Raw genomic sequence first — 16,091 nt, 5'->3', positions numbered from 1 at the left:
GGGGAAAATGAGGGTGGGATGAATTGGGAAATGCTCAACATCTCTAATCATCAGGGAAATGCAAATCAAAACCAAAATGAGCTATCACCTCACACCTGTCAGAAAGGCTATCATCAAAGGAACAAATAACAAATTCCAAGAAAAAGGAACCCTTATACACTGTTGGTGGGGATGTAAATTGGTGATTGGTGTAGCCATAACTAAGTTGTGTATTTTTTACCACAATAAAAGACATGTTGATTGTGACCTACTGATTTGATTTTATGATTATTAATCAGAAGCTACTGCTGAAAATGAGAAAACAGTTACAGCTTTAAACTTAATTGTTAAGATACAGAGTTACTTACTCATCATGTGCCCTCATTCTTTTTTTTTTTTTTTAATTAGTTGGAGGCTAATTACTTCACAACATTTCAGTGGGTTTTGTCATACATTGATATGAATCAGCCATAGATTTACACGTATTCCCCATCCCGATCCTCCCTCCCACCTCCCTCTCCACCCGATTCCTCTGGGTCTTCCCAGTGCACCAGGCCCGAGCACTTGTCTCATGCATCCCACCTGGGCTGGTGATCTGTTTCTCCATAGATAGTATCTGTTGTATAAGCAAAGAATCAGGAAGCTACAGCCAAGCTCAAGGAAGCTTTTGAATATCTTCTGTACAGATTAAATAGCCTGATATGGCTTAACAATATTTAGATTAAATGCAATAAATAATTTTTAAAAGTGTGGGCTGAGGGAAGAGGGGAAAGGAACTTATATTGAAAGACCAAAATGGAGGTGTTTTTTTGGTTTATTCAGACCTTGGAGCTGATACTGCATAATCAGTTCTGACAGTGCCCTCTGCCCAAAGGTCACTGGGAACATACTTGAAATTGGTTTTATTGGTTCTTGCAGGGAGAGAGAATGAATGTCATTGGGACCCATGGGGCACCTCATTAAAAGAGTCTAGAAAGGACTTAGTATTTAGGATGTGGGTTCATGTTAGGTGATTTGGGCTTCCCTGGTGGCTCAGAGACTAAAGAATCTGCCTGCAATGCAGGAGACCTGGGTTCGATCCCTGGGTTGGGAAGATCCCCTGGAGAAGGGAATGGCAACCCACTCCAGTATTCTGGCCTGGAGAATCCCATGGACGGAGGAGCCTGACAGTCCATAGTGTCTCGAAGAGTCAGACATGACTGAGCGACTAACATTTTAGGTGATTTGGGGAAGTATTCAAGGAAGAGGTCTTTCCACTGCATATTGATGCTGTCAGGAAGCAGAGGTAATTTCATGATTGGATATCTCAATAAATCTTACCTAGAAGAAGGGAAAACTAGCCTGAGGGTAACACTATAAATGGTAGAGAGGCAGCAGTCACTAATATTAGGTCAAAGTGGGAAATAGTTATTTTCATGGCTCAGACCAAGTTTACATTTAGTGTGTATTCAAACATGGTTAAATAGTGGTCTTTTTCTTTTTTGATATTGATACATTGTATTTTCAGAGTGGCCTTATTTGATGTTCATGATCTGTAAGAGTATTTACATTCAGTAGGAGAAAGCAAGATCTAGTTGTGAAAGTCAGGCCAGATCCTGAATGTCAGAGCCTGATTTTCTCTTTCTCAGAAATTTTGTCTACTCCTACCCCCACTTTTTCTGTTTTCTTGTTGAGATCTTGCTGTACAATCAGACAGTTTCTAACATTATTGTTATGAGAGGGAGTAGAAGAGAAACTATCATTTATTGAGTACATATCTTAGGCACTATTGTATATATAGTGGTATAAAATATCATTTAAAAATAACATATAACCCTGAGGCAGATAGAATCTACATTTTACAAAGAAAGAAACTGGGGCTCAAAGAGAATATATAACTTGCTCAAGCTGGTAAATAGAGACTGATTTTGAATCCAAATCTGTCTCCAAAGCCTTGTGTACTTTCTGCCTATTCTTTATGTCTGTACTATTTATTTAGGAAAATATTATATTCAGAATTGAAACTTGGAGAAGTAATAATTCCCTGAATTCACAGTTTTATTGACTATTTTTAAGTTAGATTATATATGTCAGATGGCAGAACCTATATAGGAAGCACATGATATTATAGTTCCGTTCCACCAGTCACTGCAAATACCCAGAGGGAATACAGCAGGAAAAAAAACTGAAGTATTTGAGGCTGTCGTATGGATTCTCTTCCCTAGGAGAAATTTAGGAACTGGCCATTTAGAGAAAGTGTTTCCTTGAGGTGAGCATCTAGGAATAAGGATCAGTTCCATTTTAGTTCCTACAGCTTCTGCCACTTGGTGAAGACATGCAGGCTCAGCCTTGCTCATCTCTAGGAGCCATCTGTCTATCAGGCAGGGAGAAACATTAAGAAACCTGGACTCAAAGCTCAGTCACTCAGCAAGACTGCCTTCCTACCAGTCCCTTTCTGACCAAATGATCTAATCTAATAAATGAGCTCTTACCTAGTTTCTTAGGAATACATTTCTACTTTATAATCCAGTTCCAGTAACTAAATCCTCCTCATGAGAAGTCCTCACATTAGTTCTTTTTTCTGTAACACTGGATTGTGGACAAAGAATGTCTCCTGCCATTTCAGTAAGCCAAGGATGTTGCATCTATATAGCCATCAGCTACTAGAGCCCCCAACCAGTGCACCCTGAGGGGATTTCAGAATGAAGAAAGACAGGATACTGGCCCTAGATAGTGAAGGTGCATATCAAAGGAATAATTTCAGTGAGCCCAGACTCTTGCATCTTCCCATACATAGAAGGGGCTTTCCTGATAGCTCAGCTGGTAAAGAATCTGCTTGCAATGCTGGAGAACCCAGTTCAATTCCTGGGTCAGGAAGATCCCCTAGAGAAGGGATAGGATACCCACTCCAGTATTCCTGGGCTTTCCTGGTGGCTCAGATGGTAAAGAATCCACCTGCAACACAGGAAACCTGGGTTTGATCCCTGGGTTGGGAAGATCCCCTGGAGGAGGGATATTGCCAAGGCTGTTTATTGTCACCATGCTTATTTAACTTATATGCAGAATACATCATGTGAAATGCCAGACTGGATGAAGCACAAGCTGGAATCAAGATTGCAGGGAGAAATATGAATAACCTCAGATATACAGATTAAACCACCCTTATGGCAGAAAGCAAAGAGGAACTAAGGGGCCTCTTGATGGGGGTGAAAGAGGAGAGTGAAAAAGCTGTCTTAAAACTCAACATTCAAAAAGCTAAGGTCATGGCATCTGGTCCCATCCCTTCATGGCAAATAGATGGGGAAACAATGGAAACAGTGACAGACTTTATTTTCCTGGGCTCCAAAATCACTGCAGATGGTGACTGCCACCATGAAATTAAAAGATTCTTGCTCCTTGGAAGTAAAGCTATGACCAACCTAGACAGCATATTAAAAAGCAGACATGTTACTTCACTGACAAAGGTCCATCTAGTCAAAGCTATGGTTTTTGCAGTAGTCATGTATGGATGTGAGAGTTGGACTATAAAGAAAGCTGAGTGCCGAAGAATTGATGCTTTTGAACTGTGGTGTTGGAGAAGACTCTTGAGAGTCCCTTGGACAGCAAGGAGATCAAACCAGTCAATCCTAAAGGAAATCCGTCCTGAATATTCATTGGAAGGACTGATGCTGAACCTCCAATATTTTGGCCACCTCATGGGAAGAACTGACTCATTTGAAAAGACCCTGATGCTAGAAAAGATTGAAGGCAGGAGGAGAAGGGAACAACAGAGGATGAGATGGTTTGATGGTATCACCAACTCAATGGACATGAGTTTGAGCAAGCTCTGGGAGTTGGTGATGGACAGGGAAGCCTGGTGTGCTGCAGTCCATTGAGTCACAAAGAGTCGTACACAACTGAGTGACTGAACTGAATTGATACATAGAAAAGCACTATAATCATTAACTGAGATGTCTGTCTCTGTGATTAACAGTAATCTTTTAATGTTCAACTACATGTTATTTTTTGTTGTATGTTTGTTTGTTTTTGTTTTTCCCCAGAAAAATCTCCTATACATTCTGGCTCCTCTCTTACCTCTTTGGAACAGTCCCTCAGAGGCTTATCCCAGGCTTAAGTCCTCAGTAAGTCTGCCAAATAAAAACGTAATTCTCTACTTTTAGGTAGAGAATTTTTCTTTCCCAGTCAAGAGGATTACTTTGTTAAAAGACAGATGCATATGTCTTAATTTTGTTTGATACTTCTAAATCTCCCTTCGACAGGATTGTACTACTTTTGTAGGTGAAGAAAGAATGACGTTTTGACAGGCATATTCCTCTTTTCATATTTAGTTAAATTACTACCAAGATTTACATATAACATGACTGACCACCTCCTTTATGGACTTCTCTAAATATTCAAACCTTTGAGTTCAAATCTTAGACTCAGATAGGCTTAGTTTGAACCCCAACTGTTCTATTAAACTCCCTTATCCAAAACACTTAACCTCACTGAACCTCAGATTCCTCATCCCAAAACTGGAGATAATAATGTTTATCTCAGAAGGTTGTTGGGAGAGCAAGATGCTGTATTTAAGGCCAAGCAAAGTACCAGAAGCAAGTGTTCATGAAGTGGTAACTTATTTTTAAAAATTCAGGAAAAATTCACAGAAGATGACCTATTTCAAAGTGTACAACTCAGGCTCCCTTGGTGGCTCAGTGGTAAAGAATCTGCCTGCCAACACAGAAGACATGAGTTCAATTCCTGATCCAGGAAGATCCCACATGCCACAGAGCAGCTAGGCCTGTGCCACAACTACTGAGCCTGTGCTCTAGAGTCCATGAGCCACAACTGTTGAGCCCACGTGCCACAACTACTGAAGCCCACACACCCTGGAGCCCGTGCTTCACAATGAGAGAAGCCACTGCAATGAGAAGCCCATGCACTGCAACTAGAGCGTAGCCCCCACTCATCAAAACTAGAGAAAAGCCTGTGCATCAACAAAGACCCAGCATAGCCAAAATTAAAAAAAAAATAAACTGTACAATTCAATAGTATTTAGTACATTCACAGTGTTGTGCAGCCATCACCTCTATCTAATCCTAACTCATTTTCATTGTGTCCAAGAGAGATCTAGTGTAGCAGTGCCTTTATAGCTCAAAAAATGTTTTGCCCACTATTGTTGGTAAGGCAAAAGGCATCACAGTGAGGACATTAAGATCACAGTCTATGCTGATTAAGTACAACACCCCATTCACTGTGATCTCTGATGTGATAGTATCTGTAAAAATTCAGCAAAATGCAGGTATAATTCCTAGCCTACTTGCTTTAAGGGTTACTTTCAGGATTTTTCATCTCACAAGGTCAGCCTGCAGGGGTTTTGTATGACTCAGTTGCCCTTTCCATCCGCCATCATACCATGAAGCTTTATTTAGGCACATTACTCAGCTAGGTTCTGTGCCAACTTCTTGTAACACAATTTATCATTGACCCAGACTAGGTATTTGCTAATTCACTCAGAATTAATTGTGCACTTTAATCTTTTCATTGAATTGGTTCCCATATCTGTAGTTTTTATAACCACAAGTACTAGCTGCATACTGATTAAAAATTTCCCATCAGTTGTATATGAGATATGACTGTAAATTTTCTTTTTAATTTTCCTTCTATGACTCATAAACTGGCTTAGAAGCAATTTTGAAAAGGAGTAAAAAGTTTGCAAGCGATAGTGGTGTCCATGAAATAAATGTTATTTTTCTCTTAGGCTACTCAGATGTATATACATTCTGATTTGTTAAAATGGTTTTGTTATATTACAGTCCCAATTAATATTCTTCATTTCAACATCGCTTTAGAATCCTCATTTTTATGAGAAATTTCAGCACCTTTTTTGATTTTCAGACTATAAGATATAAACTTTTTTACATTCAGCTTTTTTTTAAAACAGTTTTTGATGATGCAGTCATGTATTACAACGAGTAAAACATTCTTTGCAGGTAGATAGAAGAGCAATTAGTACCATTCATAACCTGTGTCAATTGCTTGTTATGGCATAGTGCTAGAATAAGAGAACACAAGACTAGAAATATGTTAGGAAACCCAGGTTCTGGTCCTCAGCCTGAAACTAAATAGCTCTGTAATTTGGGGCATGCCACAACTTCATACAGGGACCAGTTTTCTTATCTATCACATTGTTATATTTCTTCTATGTACCTCATTAAGATGCTGCAAAGACAAACACAATATTTTCCAAGTTTAACTGATTACCTTCACCACCTATTCTCCCAACTCTTCTCCCCAAATCTTGTTTTTTAAGCTCCAAATTGCTTCAGAAATCTTTCTTCTTTATTCCATTCTCATTGTCCGAGATCAAATCCTATTCATCTCAGTCTTCTGGGACATTGCAATAGACTGGTCAGTCTGCCTTCATCCTTGCTTTTCCGCAAACCATCCTCTATAAGATTTATATACTGAAAACACAGCTTAAAGCATGAAATGACTTTCCATTATAAAGTGATAAAGTTTACTTTTTAAGTCTGATATATAAGGTTTGGTCTTCCCTTATGGCCCAGCAATAGAGAATCTGCTTGCAGTGCAGTAGCCACAAGAAACGCGAGTTCAATCCCTGGGTTTGGGAGATCCCCTGGAGGAGGGCATAGCATCCCACTCCAGTATTCTTGCCTGGAGAATCCCATGGGCAGAGAATCCTGGAAGGCTACACTTCATAAGGTCACAAAGAGTTGGACATGACTGAAGTAACTTAGCATGCACACATACAAGGTTCATCAGATACAGCTTCATTCTACCTTACCAACAGTGAACCCGTAACACACCATAGGAGATTACTCATATCATTCAAATCTTCAGTAATTCTACCATAACAAATACTTAAGATGCACCATGCCAGATCCCTGGATCTATCTGATTTCAGTTCAGCATGGTAGAAGTTCAGTGTATCATTGCTAATATCCTGAACCAAGAGCAAATCATGGCAGTTCTCTGCTCTGGCTTTCTTGGAGGCTATAGGAGGCTACTAAACTCTACAGATGCAACCTGAAAGTATGGGGTGTTAATGTCCCAGGGATGAAGGACACCTCTCAACCAAAGGAGGGCAAAAGTCAATAGATAAATGCCCCATCTTCTCTGTTCTATGATGGGACAATTACAAGGTCTGTTCTGTACAGCTATTCAGAGTTTCTAGAAGAATTGAACTCCAGTTGCCCACAGCAGTTATACTGTTTCTTTGGGAAGTGATTCTTGAGATGGCTTCCCAGATACACTACCCATACCCAGTCCTTTTTCCAAAATCTACCTTCTGGGTAACCCCAATTAAGTATATGTGCTGCCAAAGTGAGCACTCAGTAAACCCCAATTAAGATACTTCCTTGTTTTTGTCTACTTGATCTTTTGACCGTTAAGAGAAGTAAGCTAAAGTCTTCTATCATGATAGTGATTTTTTAACTTTTTCCTTATATTTCTATTACATTTTGCTGATATATTTCAAAGCTCTCTTGTTAGATGCCTAAAGGTTCATGACTATTTCATCTTATTGGGGATAAAACTACCATAATGTTTCTCTTTGTCCCGTTAATTATTCAGCTTGAATTCTGTTTTACATAATATTAATATTGATACATGTGCTTTATTTTCTTAGCATTTTCCTAGTATCTTCTTCTACTTACTTTTATTTTATTTTGGCAGGTCTCTTGTAAACAAAACAAAAGTATATAGATGGATTAACATTTCCATCTGATAGTAAAAATGAGAAGTATACCAATACATTCTATTAGCAAGGCTATAAGGACACAGTGACTCTCATATAGTATTCATGGGAATGCCAAGTAGTTCAATCCTTTTGGATGGAGATTTGGAACTATTCATATCTAACAAAATTAAGACATATGCGTTTGTGTAACAAAGTAATCCTATTCCTAGGAATTTACCCTGAAAATAGACCTACAATAATATAAAAATATATATGCAAAGGTTATTTGTTACAGTGTAATTTCAAAATACTGGAAACAAACTAAATGCCCATTCAGGAGACTACCTGAATAAAGTACAATACATCACACAGGGAAACACTAGGCAGATGCAAAAAAAGAACAAGGAAGAACTTTATGAACTGAGATGGAGTGATTTCCAGGATATATTGTTAAGTGAAAAAAGTGTGCAAAATAGTATGTTATCTTTCCTGTGTAAAGAAACTTGAAAAGACATATACATTCTTTTTTTTAATATTCTTTAAAAAGGATTATATATGTATGTATGTATAACTGAATCACTTTACTGTACAGCAGTAATTAATGCAGCATTGTAAATCAACTATACTTCAGTTTTAAAAAAAGACTATCATTTTATGATGTGTCCAAGCAAAGGAAGGTATTTGGGTCAAAAATATTAGAATCTCAGGGCGTCGCAAAGCCAGAGAAGTGGGGTAAGGGGTAGCAAGCAGTATGCCTGCAGAAGTCCCTGAGGCAACCTCCACGGAGGAGCAAAAGGAAATGGAAGATATAGTGACCAGTCCAGGGAGAGCTGAAGAAGCAAAATTAAAAGCAAGGTATCCTCATCTGGGGAAAAAGCCTGGAGGTTCAAATTTTTTTAAGGAAACAATTGTGGAAAGGGCAAAAATATTTTTATTCTGGGAATTACAACATGGCTAAAGCAAAACTGAAGAACAGCAACTTCCTACTGCAGCCCCTGGTAAGACAGAGGTCACTGGTGACCACATGTTAGAGAAATGTAAAATAATCTACTTAAAAATAATTGTATGTATTACCCAACTCCTGGTGTAGGGCTGGTTCCAACAAACAACAAGCAAGTTTTACAATTTTAATGTTTTGGCTTTCTTTAATTCATCCTAATTATAGCTTTGTATGTTAAGCTTATTTAAAATAATGTCTATTGTATTAGTTTCCTCTGTATTTTTCTTTTAAATTTTGTAAAACAGAAGTTTGAGACCACAAGCTAGAAGAGAGGTCATATATTTCAAGCACAAATAGATTGGGCTCCGAAAGATTTGTATCCCATGCTTGAACTTGAATGACCTTAAATCTGTTTCAGCTTTAGCAATAGAATTTTTCTTGGGCAATGTTTGCCCATTCTGGTGTAACTTATGTGACTCTAGTGCTTAACAGTTGCTGTTGAAGCTAGTATTCTTATTCAGTTTTATAGTGTTAGAATACCTTTTATTGTTTAAGATGTGAATGAAGTGTGCATGTGCACTGACTGTTGAATTCACTCTTGTGCCATTTTTCTAAGTATGTTTTGCACAACCTCTCAGAAAATATTAATTCTCCAAATTCTCTTAATCCCTTTGCAAAGAAGTCTTATCTATGAATCAGAAGTCTTAAGAAACTTGGATCTTGAGTCCTATGGACCTTCTTAATTTTTGATGAATTTGTTTTTGTGGATGATGCTGATTTCATAACAAACTTGCTTGCACCTAGAACTATGGTAATGTCACTGGAATTGATTAAAAATGAGTGTTAAAAGTTTGGATATTTCACTTCATTTTGGAATACATACTTCTGTGGGGAAGTGGTTTTGATGATAAAACTTATGTTGAGTAAAAGGCTTTTTGGCTTAGCTCCTAGACTGACACCATATTTTTTGTTTGTTTGTGGTCTAGATCAGTACTGAAACCAAAATCATCAGTATATAACAACTGTGTATGTATATGGACACATATACATATATACAGTGTGTGTGTGTGCTCATTATACATATATGGATATGCATGTATATATGTAAAAAAAGAAATATGAAAAAATAAGCTAGGAATTAATGAGATTGGTTACTTACAAATATAGTTGGGAGCAAAGTAGAAAGGAAAGGATATGGAAAAGAGTGGAAAGAATATGGAAGAGTATCATACTTCTCTAAATATACATTTTTGTATAGTTCTGAATTTTATAACCATGTTAATATTCACATGCTTAAAAATGAATAAAATCAACAAGGATGGGTCAAAGCAAAAAAAAAAAATGTAATACAAACCAAAGAAAATGAACCTAATTTTATTTCAAACAAATAATATAACATAGTGAATAACAAAAGTGTGTGTGAAGAGAGATATGAAGACTTAACATAAGTAACTAAAACACAGTATTTTGACTGTATACCTTATAAAAACTCCAGGAAAGAAATTTGGACTTCCAATGATGTATAACTTAGAGTCAGTAACCTCTGAACTTTATTTCTGGCCTTTGTCTGTAAACTCCTGCAGCCTTCTGGTAAAGCTTGCCCCCATCACCCGTAGTCCTCCCATTTCACAAGATCCTCTTGCTGCCTCTTTAATTGCCTTGGACAAGAACCTCTTTTAAATCTTGTGCCAGCGGGACTTCTCTCTTTATAAAATGCCTGCACACTGCTATTCAGTCTCTCTCAGTTTTGGACTTTCTCCCTGAAAGCCATTCTCCCTGCCCCTTGCCTTGAGATTTCCTCACCTTTTTGAATAATACAGTTTTGTCTTTCTTATATAAAAAGATGATCATCATGAGTTTCAACATTTGAACCAAACATATGAGCTCCCCCATGACATGTTAGGTTGCTATAACATAAATTAAGAATAAAGATGGAGTTGGAAACAAATATTGTACTCTTGTTGATAGGTTTGATTTTCACGGTGGTATGGATTCGCAATTCTGCAATTAACATATGTATTCCGATATTGAGCATATAAGTAAATATATTGTCCTTAATGAGAGCTGGGTTTCTCACTGTTGGAGATGGGAATTACAAATAAGGAAAGAGGGGAGGTGGTCCTAAGATAACAGAGAAATAGGACGGGGAGACCACTTTCTCCCCCACAAATTCATCAAAAGAACATTTGACTGCTGCTGCTGCTGCTGCTGCTAAGTCGCTTCAATAGTGAAAAGTGAAAGGGAAGTCGCTCAGTTGTGTCTGACTCTTAGCGACCCCATGGACTGCAGCCAACCAGGCTCGTTCGGCCATGGGATTTTCCAGGCAAGAATACTGGAGTGGGGTGCCATTGCCTTCTCTGAAGAACATTTGAATGCTAAGCAAATTCCACAAAACAACTTCTGAGCACTGGCGGAGGACACCAGGCACCCAGAAATGCAGCCCATTGTCTTTGAAAGGAGGTAGGACAAGATATAGAAGATAAAAAGAGGACAAAAGAGTTAGGGACGGAGATCCATCCTGGGGAGGGAGTCATAAAAGAGGGGAACTTTCCAAACACCAGGAAACCATCTCACTGGCGGGTCTGTGGGGAGTTTTGGAATCTCAGAAGGCAACATAACTGGGAGGAAAAATAAATAAGTAAACAGAACCCACAGATTATGTGCCTAACAGCAATTCCCAGCAGATAAGTAGCCCAGACACTCGGATCTGCCACCAGCAAGCAGGGTCTGAACAGGGAGGCACTGGCCGCATTGCTTAGGGTAAGGACCCGGACTGAATGCCCTGAGGGCAATCTGAAGGAGCTAACGTGAGACAGCAACCCAAACTGTGGGATAGCCAGAGAGAAACAGAGAGAGAGAGAGAAAAAACTTTGCCGCGAAAAGCCCTAACCTAAGGCACTGCCAGGCCACTCACAGAACAAAGGATGGATCCTCTATGACCCACCTCCCAGAATATTGGAAATAAAAGCAAAAATAAACAAATGGGACCTAATGAAACTTAAAAGCTTTTGCACAACAAAGGAAACTATAAGCAAGGTGAAAAGACAGCCCTCAGATTGGGAGAAAATAATAGCAAATGAAGAAACAGACAAAGGATTAATCTCAAAAATATACAAGCAACTCCTGAAGCTCAACTCCAGAAAAATAAATGACTCAATCAAAAAATGGGCCAAAGAACTAAACAGACATTTCTCCAAAGACATACAGATGGCTAACAAACACATGAAAAGATGCTCAACATCACTCATTATCAGAGAAATGGAAATCAAAACCACAATGAGGTACCATTACACGCCAGTCAGGATGGCTGCTATCCAAAAGTCTACAAGCAATAAATGCTGGAGAGGGTGTGGAGAAAAGGGAACCCTCTTACACTGTCGGTGGGAATGCAAACTAGTACAGCCACTATGGAGAACAATGTGGAGATTTCTTAAAAAACTGGAAATAGAACTGCCATATGACCCAGCAATCCCACTCTTGGGCATACACACTGAGGAAACCAGATCTGAAAGAGACACATGCACCCCAATGTTCATCGCAGCACTATTTATAATAGCCAGGACATGGAAGCAACCTAGATGCCCATCAGCAGATGAATGGATAAGGAAGCTGTGGTACATATATACCATGGAATATTACTTAGCCATTAAAAAGAATTCATTTGAATCAGTTCTAATGAGATGGATGAAACTGGAGCCCATTATACAGAGTGAAGTAAGCCAGAAAGATAAAGACCAATACAGTATACTAACGCATATATATGGAATTTAGAAAGATAGTAACGATAACCCTATATGCAAAACAGAAAAAGAGACACAGATGTACAGAACAGAATTTTGGACTCTGTGGGAGAAGGCGAGGGTGGGATGTTTTGAGAGAACAGCATCGAAACATGTATATTATCAAGTGTGAAACAGATCACCAGCCCAGGCTGGATGCATGAGACAAGTGCTTGGGCCTGGTGCACTGGGAAGACCCAGATGGATGGGATGGAGAGGGAGGTGGGAGGGGGGATCAAGATGGGGAATACATTTAAATCCATGGCTGATTCATGTCAATGTATGACAAAAACCACTACAATATTGTAAAGTAATTAGCCTCCAACTAATAAAAATAAATGGGAAAAAAAAAGGAACAAAGGACTAAGCGAATACCAGAGGAGAGCTAGCAGGCAGCAGACCAGCCCATCCCCCACCAGGAAGCAGGGAGGCAGGCGGGCAGCAACCAGAGCCAGAAAGGGGCAAACTCAGCCCCAGAGATGGCATCCTCCACCAAACTGCGAGCAGGCTCCCAGTTGCCAATCAAGCTTTCCTGGGATCCTGGATGGATGACATCCACTGGGAGGGTTGCAGCCAGAGATCAGCTCCCCAGAAGAGACACACGGCACACCTGAGACGGTGCACCCGGGAAACCAAGCGGCTGGGATGGGGAAGGTGATAAGTCGCACTACACCTAAGGAGAGTGCGCTGGCCAAGCACCTGGTCGCCTGAGCTGCTCGGACCTGGGAAGGGCACAAATGCAGGCCCAACTGAGTCCGCACCTTTGTGGAGTAACCAAGAACCTGAACCTGTGCGGCTTAGACCTGGGAAGTGCACTCAACCCAGGGCCTGCTTTACACAGATCCCCTGCAGAGCAACCTGGAGCCTGAGCAGTGTAGACCGGGAAAGCACACGCCGTGAGCGGGGGCAAACCCAGTGTGGCCCAGACACTGCGAGCACTCCCCACACACGCCAGTGGTATTTGTTTGCAGTGTTCCGCCCTCCCCACAGCATGACTGAACAAGTGAGGCTAAATAAGTGACCACCTTCGTCCCCTTGTGTCAGGGCGGAAATTAGACACGGAAGAGACTTGCAAACAGAAGAAGCCAAAATAAACAGAGGAAACCACTTTGGAAGTGACAGGTGCAACAGATTAAAACTCTGTAGTTAGGACCAACTACATTGGAAGAGGCCTGTAGATATTGAGAAGTATAAGCTGGAACAAGGAACTATCTGAAACTGAACTGACCCCACACTGCCCACAACAGCTCCAGAGAAATTCCTAGATATTTTTACTATTATCATTTTTTAAATTTATTGTATTTTTTATTTTTAAGTCCTCTATTACTCCTTTAATTTTCATTTTTACAACCTACAAACCCCTATTTTTAAGGCAAGCTTCATATATATTTTTATAATCTTTGTGATTTTGTTTTGTTTTGTTTTAATATTGTATTTTTGAGAGTCTAACCTCTACTCTAGATTTTTAATCTTTGATTTTTGGTATTTGTTATCAATTTTGTACCTTTAAGAATCCAATCTTCAGTACCCATTTTTACTTAGCAGTGTGATTACTGGCTTGATTACCCTCTCCTCCTCCAAAAAGAAAGGCCATGAGAAAATAATTGAGGAGATAATAGTTGAAAACCTCCCTAAAACAGGGAAGGAAATAGCCACCCAAGTCCAAGAAACCCAGAGAGTCCCAAACAGGATAAACCCAAGGCAAAGCACCCCAAGGCTCATATTAATCAAATTAACAAAGATCAAACACAAAGAACAAATATCAAAAGCAGCAAGGGAGAAACAACAAATAACACACAAGGGAATTCCCATAAGGATAACAGCTGATCTTTCAATATAAACTCTTCAGTCCAGAAGGGATTGGCAGGACATACTTAAAGTGATGAAAGAGAAAAACCTACAACCCAGATTACTGTACCCAGCAAGGATCTCATTCATATATGAAGGAGAAATCAAAAGCTTTACAGACAAACAAATGCTGAGAGAATTCAGCACCACGAAACCAGCTCTTCAACAAATGCTAAAGGATCTTCTATATATAGGAAACACAGAAAGGGTGTATAAACTCAAACCCAAAACAACAAAGTAAATGGCAATGGGATCATACTTATCAATAATTACATTAAATGTAAATGGGTTGAATGCACCAAACAAAAGACAAAGACTGGCTGAATGGATACAAAAACAAGACCCCTATATATACGGTCTACAGGAGACCCACCTCAAAACAAGAGACACATACAGACTGAAAGTGAAGGGCTGGAAAAAGATATTTCACGCAAATGGAGACCAAAAGAAAGCAGGAGTTGCAATACTCATATCAAATAAAGTAGACTTTAAAACAAAGGCTGTGAAAAGAGACAAAGAAGGACACTACATAATGATTAAACGATCACTCCAAGAAGAAGATATAACAATTATAAATATATATGCACCCAACATAGGAGCACTGCAATATGTAAGGCAAATGCTAACAAGTATGAAAGGGGAAATTAACAATAGCACAATAATAGTGGGAGACTTTAATACCCCACTCACACCTATGGATAGATCAACTAAACAGAAAATTAGCAATTAGCAAGGAAACATAAACTTTAAATGATACAATGGACCAGTTAGACCTAATTGATATCTATAGGACATTTCACCCCAAAACAATGAATATCACCTTTCTCTCAAGTGCACATGGAACCTTCTCCAGGAGAGATCACATCCCGGGCCATAAATCTAGCCTTGGTAAATTCAAAAAAATTGAAATCATTCCAAGCATCTTTCCAAGCCAGAAATATAGATCAATGGAACAAAATAGAAAGCCCAGAGATAAATCAACGCACCAATGGACATATTATCTTTGACAAAGGAGGCAAGAATATACAATGGAAAAAAGATAATCTGTTTAACAAGTGATGCTGGGAAAACTGGTCAACCACTTGTAAAAGAATGAAACTAGAACACTTTCGAACACCATACACAAAAATAAACTCAAAATGGATTAAAGATCTAAACATAAGGCCAGAAACTATAAAACTCCTAGAGGAAAACAGAGGCAAAACACTCTCTGAGATAAATCACAGCAGGATCCTCTATGACCCACCTCCCAGAGTAATGGAAATAAAAGCAAAAATGAACAAATGGGACCTAACTGAACTTAAAAGCTTTTGCACAATGAAGGAAACTATAAGCAAGGTGAAAAGACAGCCTTCAGAATGGGAGAAAATAATAGCAAATGAAGCAACGGACAAAGAATTAATCTCAAAAATATATAAGCAACTCTTGCAGCTCAATTCCAGAAAAATAAGCAACCCAATCAAGAAATGGGCCAAAGAACTAAACAGACATTTCTCCAAAGAAGACATACAGATGGCTAACAGACACATGAAAAGATGCTCAACATCACTCATTATCAGAGAAATGCAAATCAAAACCACAATGAGGTACCATCTCACGCCAGTCAGAATGGCTGCTATCCAAAACTCTACAAACAATAATTGCTGGAGAGGGTGTGGAGAAAAGGGAATCCTCTTACACTGTTGATGGGAATGCAAACTAGTACAGCCACTATGGAGAACACTGTGGAGAGTACTTAAAAGACTGGAAATAATGTTCTTTATCTTTCTGGCTTACTTCACTCTGTATAATGGGCTCCAGTTTCATCCATCTCATTAGAACTGATTCAAATGAATTCTTTTTAACGGCTGAGTAATATTCCATGATGTATATGTACCACAGCTTC

General features: G+C 39.1%; 1 protein-coding gene across 11 annotated transcripts in view; it reads left to right on the top strand.

The window, feature by feature from the left end:
- The window catches only part of DCX (doublecortin), a 361,602-nt gene that overhangs the window by 59,375 nt on the left and 286,136 nt on the right, over positions 1–16,091 (top strand). The window contains exon 1 of one of the 11 annotated variants that reach the window (XM_043457801.1): positions 8,376–8,494. The exons of 9 other annotated variants lie outside the window; for them this stretch is intronic. The gene's annotated coding sequence lies outside the window, so the exon portion shown is untranslated. Of the gene's footprint in view, positions 1–8,375; positions 8,495–8,576; positions 8,638–16,091 lie in introns of those variants that run through there. One more of the 11 variants, XM_043457803.1, reaches the window with a different exon arrangement.

This window comes from Cervus canadensis, chromosome X (assembly GCF_019320065.1).
Source record: "Cervus canadensis isolate Bull #8, Minnesota chromosome X, ASM1932006v1, whole genome shotgun sequence".
Lineage (NCBI taxonomy): Eukaryota > Metazoa > Chordata > Mammalia > Artiodactyla > Cervidae > Cervus > Cervus canadensis.
Note: the sequence above shows the minus strand (reverse complement) of the source record. Positions and strands in the feature narration are given on the sequence as shown.